Source organism: Cryptomeria japonica, chromosome 9 (genome assembly GCF_030272615.1).
Source record: "Cryptomeria japonica chromosome 9, Sugi_1.0, whole genome shotgun sequence".
In the NCBI taxonomy this organism is placed as follows: Eukaryota; Viridiplantae; Streptophyta; class Pinopsida; order Cupressales; family Cupressaceae; genus Cryptomeria; species Cryptomeria japonica.
The window spans coordinates 4,294,450-4,301,699 of NC_081413.1; positions in this window are offsets into that span (position 1 = coordinate 4,294,450).

Consider the following 7,250-nt stretch of genomic DNA (forward strand, 5'->3'; position numbering starts at 1 on the left):
ATAAAATATTTATAAAATATTCAATTCTAACATTGAAATATATTCTTATTTTAATTTTTTTTAAATAATTATTAAATTTACATTCATTTTTATTATATTTATTAATTTTTTTATATAATTTGGAAAAAAGTATTATACTAATTTATTTTTAAAAATATTAAAATAAAGTATTTAATTTTAAAATTGAAAAATATTTTTATTTTAATTTTTTTTAAATTATCATTTTTATTAATATTTTGATTTTGATACATTTTGACTTTACATTTAATTTTTCTTCATTTTATTATTTAATTTAGATTCAAGCTTGCAAATAAAACACATGCTTTTAATTATTATACAAAACTTATTATTTTTATTTTGTTAAAATAAATAGTTGAAAATAAATTAAGATAAATAATTAACAAGAAATTTGAAATATGTTTTGAAATCTCTCTCTTCTTTATCTATTTATCTCTATCTCTCCTCTCTCCTTATTGCTCCCTCTTTTTATATTGCGCTACTTCTCTTCTATCCTCTATATTTCTCTCCCACTCTCTCTCCCTCCCTCTCTATCTTCCTATCTCTCCCTCTCCCTTCCAAACCATATCTTATTATCTGTATCTCTCTCTTATTCACTCCATGTCTCCTACTCTCTCTATATCCCTCTCTTTACCTCTGATATTGTCCACTAGGCAAAATAAATTAGTAGAGGGTTAAAAATTTGATAAAAATTTAATGGAGAATAATAGTTATAAAAAAAATGAAATTTAAAAATTTATATATATCTAAACCATCGTTGAGAGAGCCCATTGGATTATTAGACAATTCTTTTATGGCAATAAACATTTTATAAATTTAAAATTTAAAATTTATGTATAAATTATTTAGCTCTTTGGTTTATTGATAGCATGAATTCATGTTTTATGCTTATCATTTAAAGTTATAATAACAATAATAAGTACATGGCCTTAAACACAACTACCTTCCTATACATCCTGGTAAATATTTACAGACAAATCCACTCATTCTTTAATGGGATTGAAGTTTGTTGAACAAGTTTAATAATTCATCATATAGCGATAATTCATTTATGACCAATAGAATGTCATTGAAATGAAGGATATGAAGATTCATATGTTAGAGTTTGTACTATATATAAATCTGAAAAAGGATCAATCGTTAATGGTGTTTCAAACAAGTATGTAGAATATGTACAATATAATAACAAACAATATGGAATTGACCACATGGTTTACATTATCTGTGTTTGAATATAAGAATTTGAAATGTTCTTGGAACCTCTCAACCCAATACAAAATCAACATGTATAGACAAGATCCTAATTTTTTTTGCATATCTTCCCTATTAGGTTTTGGTTCAATTGATTTTTGATCCTTCTAAGAGGATACATAATTGCATAGTTGTTTTCTAACTATAAAGAAGAATAGTGGTCAAAACAATAATTGATACAGTGACATAATGCAAAATTTAACTTTTTGATAAGTTTAACGAGTTTAATATTTAAACCTATAGAGATCATTCATTAATCACCAATATCAATTCCTTGAAATTAAGGATAGGAACCTACTAATCATTATCAAACTCCATTGCCCTACCATGTAATAAATTTCCTGGTACACATTTAATCTTTTAAGAATGTTTAGATGGAAATAAAACTTTATATGGTCTCTACTCCAAAATTCTTGGAAGCATCTTACACCTTTTTAATTAAAATAAAATAAATTTCCTAAAATAAAAATTGATGGTAGGTTTTAGACTACTTTATTTTTTGTAAATATTGGGAAAAGTCTCTGAGATTCTTAATAAATGAGAGTTGTGGTAAAAAAATTATCACAAAGAATTATGTCATAGCCATTTGCTAAATCATCCCCAGTCATTCCTATTGCAAATGTTTATCAAAACAATGCTCCATTTGTAATTGTTTTAATTTTTTTAATTTTTTTTCTTCATTGAAACATTATTTTGTTCTATTAATAAAGGCGTATTAGTGCATTTGATAGTTTAGGTAGCTCTTAAATTAGCTTGCCTCTTAATGATCATTTCCGTGCACATCTAAACTTTTCTCTACAAATGACAAATTTACAATAGAAGATATTTCATCTGACATTGATTATTTTAGTCCCTTTAAATGTTACAATCATAACCAAGAAATTGGGTATGCATTTTTTTAATTGATCAAATAAATTGATTTTTCCTATTTTTTTGAAAAATTATTTTTTTAAATTTATTTCATTTAATATTTTTACAATTAGATCATTAACACAATTGATAAGATACATATTGTACATACTACAAATTCTAACATATAATATTCCTATCCTTGATTTCAAGGACTTGATATTGATGATTAATGAATGTATCCTCTTACAAGGATCAAAAATCAATTGAAGCAAAACCTAATGGGGAAGATATAAAAAAAAATTAGGATCTTGTCTATACATGTTGATTTTGTATTGGGTTGACAGGTTCCAAGAACATTTCAAGTTCTTATATTCAAACATAGGTAATGTAAACCATGTGGTCAATTCCATATTGTTTGTTATTATATTGTACATATTCTACATACTTGTTTGAAACACCATTAACCATTGATCCTTTTTTTCAGATTTATATATAGCACAAATTCTAACATATGAATCTTCATATCCTTCATTTCAATGACATTCTATTGGTCATAAATGAATTATCTTTATATGATGAATTATTAAATTTGTTCAACCTATTTTAAAAAAATGATTTACAATATGTCACTTTATCAATTCTTTTTTTTTACAAATATTCTTCTATTTTTAATGTTTATTGTTTTGATCAATAATCTTGTTTTCGGCGTACCCATTGCACACCAAGGTGCAATTGCTAGTTATTCTTATTTTGTTCGGAAAGAGGATGTCTTATTATTGAGGCGATGGAAGTAAAGTCGTGGGAGAGAATTTTTAAGAATATCTAATGTTATTATGTTGTGTAAAAGTATCTTATGATATTGTAAGATATAAAGTTGTCTAATGGATTTAATGGTGTGAGAAAAAGTAAGAAAAGAGATACAATAAAATTTGGACTAACTTTATGACAATCTTTATGCAAGACATAAAGCATTTTTGAAGAGATAGTGGAGACAAAATGAGGGGTCTAATTTAGGTGGTCAACTACATGACATAGACAAGTTGTAAGAGAATCTTCTAAATATAGTTGAAGATCCATTTTGGACTATAGTATTACAATTTGTATTTTGAGCTTTTAGATGTCATACCTCTTGCACTTTAGTACATGGTTTTCTACATATTAGGGTAAGAAGCATTTACGTACTTTATTTTCATTTCATTTGGTATTAGAGCCTAATCAGCTCAAGTCTTAGGTGGTAGGTAAAAGATTTCCTAGAATAATTTTGTTTAGGTGAGAGCATGCATGGAGGAGATATTGTTTTAGGGAAGATAACAAGCATATCTAGACTAGAGACAAAAAGATGTAATTGCACTAACTTTGAGTTGTGGAAGCTCAAAAGATGAGGTATATGCTAATAGATCGAGACCTATGCACTATAATAATCAAAACCAAACCAATTCCAATGTCATTGAAAGATTATGTCGTGTTGGATTAACGTCAAGAAGCTTTATCAAAGTTTTTTTGGTAGATTCTCTATTACTGAATGTTTTTTCAAGAATCCACTAGAAATCCCCTAGAAGAAGTTGGGGGACTTACAACAAGATGAGTATATAGTTAACAAGACTTGCAAGGAAGAAGTTGTACACCTCGATAATGGATGATATTGATTATGTGGTTGAGCATCTAAATGCATTTTCAACATGATTGTCATCTAGAGTTATAATTAGTTGGTGTGAAAATGCAAAGAAGAAGATTAATCCACAACCCTTCTATGCTCTTTCCTAAACTCATGGGACAACTTGATGATAAATATCAAAAGAACTACTTTAAATCTTGTGCTTGATGAGGTAGTGATTACTTTATTATTAAAGAAGATGGGGTGATTTGGCTTCTAAATCCATTAAGGAAGATTTAACTATTCATGTATTGTTGAAGGAGAAATGCAAGAAGGATAAAAATATAAATCTCAAGAGAGATTTAAGTATTAAATTGGTAAAACAATTGAAGGTGAAATGTTGGAACTATTCCAATATTGGTCATTTTTAAAGAGATTGTAAAGAGAATAAAAACAAAGGTGAATCTAATGATGATTCAAATAAATATTCTCAAGAGGGTGTAGGAGATGCCTTTATTGGAGACTTGGTTATGTATGTGTCTATAAAAATGCATGGACAAGTGATTTGGAGCATCTTTCCACATGACTCGCTATTGAGAGTGACATCCAAACTATGAGATATTTTATGATAGGAAGACATATCTTAGCAAAAACTCTCACTTCAATATTATTGAGTGTAGGATAGTCAAGATTTGATTCTCTAATAAGAAAATCAAAGGTACTTTTGGAATTCTATACATCCCTAGTTTGGCACAAAATCTATTATATATTAGTAAAATTAATGATGCAGGAATGTAAGTTATCTTTTGGCTTCATGCATGCACAAAAAATTTGTGCAATAGTTCATTTGTACTCGTAGAACTTGGATAGAAGTTACAAGTTGCAAAAAGGTCTACAATATCTACATCCTTGGCTTCATAAATTGTAAAGAGGTTGTAGGTTGAACTTGTGAAAATGTTATGGATTGTTGATGATTATGCATTTTGGGTACTTAAGCATGCTCTTACCTCAAAGAGCTAGTTACCCACAAATAAGATAGTGTCATGTCACTAGTTTTCAAGGGACCCATATAGCTAAGAAAGGACTACGAACCTTGAAAAATAAAACCTTGTAAATAAGTTTACTATTTTTTCTCTTGAAATTGATTTTTGTGATCATTGTATATATGGAAAGCATAACTATGTTCAATTTTTATTCCAATTCTCATAAACCTTTTTGGTTATTAGATCTAATTCATTCTAATATATTTGGTTCTATAAATGTTCCTTTTGTTGTTCATTATATTATGTTACTGATAATTATTCTAGAAGGACATGGGTGTGTTTTCTTAAAAAATTCAAAGGTCTTTAATTGATTTAGGGATTTTAAGGCTCTCGTACAAAACTAGACTAGTAGTTATATTAAGATGATGAGGACTAATAATATAGTGGTGGGTTCTATTTTATAAAATTTGAAATATTTTATGAGGAGAATGATAGTGAGTGACATAGGAAATCTATGCATCCCTCAATACAATGGAGTTGTTGAGCATATGAATATGATGATTATGGAGAGATTTAGGAGTATACTTAGTGAGGGTAATGTGGAATAGAAGTTCTTGGCAGAAGTGATTGGTACTACATGTTACCTAATCAATAGATCTCCTATATAAGCTATTGTAGATAGAATCCATGACTATTCATGTAGACAAAATTATCCCGCATCAACATCTTATATTTTGTTGTGAGAGATATGCTCATGTGCCTAGGGCGTACCAAAGTTGGATAATAAGGTAATACAATGTATCTTCATTAACTAGGGTGTAAATGTGAAGGGGTACAAGATTTGGGATCGTGTGGTTGAAATATTTTGTATAGTTAATGTAGCATTGTAAATTGTAACCTTGTACAATTTATACCACTTTTTATGCCCCTGCCTTAGTGGATTCCCTCTTAGCTCTTATCCAAGCATATTTCTAGCCTCAACTTTTTAGCCACCAAAATGTGTGGGTTTTTCCTCAGTATCAATCCTCAACATCCTCTAAACAATGTGGATAGACCCTCTTGATTAGAGAAAAATCTCTTGGCTAGCGCTTGCTTTTTCTCCACCAAGGTTTATTTAAAATCAAGCCTAAGAGGATATTAATGCTAGTGACAATGTTGCTCATAATGGATAAAATACTATAAATGATGAGAAGAATTTGCTAGATGGCAAATAGAATGATGCTAAATGATTATGAAGTACAAGATCCACTCCTAATATTGATGTTACCCTTCCAACTTAATTGTTTGATTTCTATTTTATAATACTATTATCATAATTGATAATTGTTATTTCCTATCAAGGCATGAATACTTATGCATTCATTGCATCCAATTTCTTTCAATAATTTAACCAATCACAAAATATGAAATTATAAAATCTAAACAAAATTCTTATTATATTTAATTATTTATTTTTAATGAATGTAAAAATTTCATTTATTTATATTTCTATTGATTTATATTAGAAATAGTCAAGGGAAAAAACAAAATTTTCTCTTTTTTTTTTAAATGGCATCTTAAAGCATTTAATTCATCCATCAAATGTCAATTGTATTAATGGCTTGAATGACATATCACTATCATATATGTCATATCTTGACTTTATTGTATATTTTTTATTGGTTGATTTTAGAAAGGGTCGTTGCAAACCTAATTTGTCATTAAATTTTTTATTAAAAAGTTGTAATGCTTTAAATTTTGTGCTCAAATTGTTGGCCATGTTAGTTTTTTGAATGATAGTGAATAGTGTTATAGAGATGACATGGTGCAAAATAATTAACTTAAAAGTTATTTCTATCTACAATTTGTAATTATTTTGTTGATTTCAAATCATCCACCTTCTGCATATGAATTTTTTCATTATATTTTTTAATATATTAAATTATTTTTGTTTATTTGTATTCTATTTTTTTTCATATTTATATATCTTTGTTGGTGTATCATCTTTTGAGATTTTGATCCCCAAAAGTCAAAATCTCTGAAAAAGAAATATTTGTTAATCTTTAGACTATTTGAAAAAGGTAGTGATTTCTAACAAATTAGTAAACAAATCCTTCATTGCAGTCTTAAACCAATTCTCTATGTTTCGTTTTAGTACAGTTAAGTGCCTCCCACAAAAAACACAGGGTAGTCCCATAAATATTGCTATAAACCATCTCTAGATCCATATACAGATAGCCCACATTGTGAAGTATAAAAAAATCTTTCTTTATTTTCTTTTCTTTCTTTTGAGACTAACACAAACAATCATTATTGATATAAACTTGACATAATGATCTCTTGTTTGCCTTGTGAAACCATAAACATATTCAATTCATAGTTTTCTTTTCTTTTTAATGCCACATTTGTTTTTGACCCTACTCTACTAGCATTATAATTTGGCAATATAATCTCATGCCACTTGCCTCAAAAAAGAGAGAATTAAATTTACCATTATAATGTGAGACGTATGACTCCGATACCCACCAAATCGTGTACAGCGTTTCAACACTCCTTTTAATATATTATCTTTC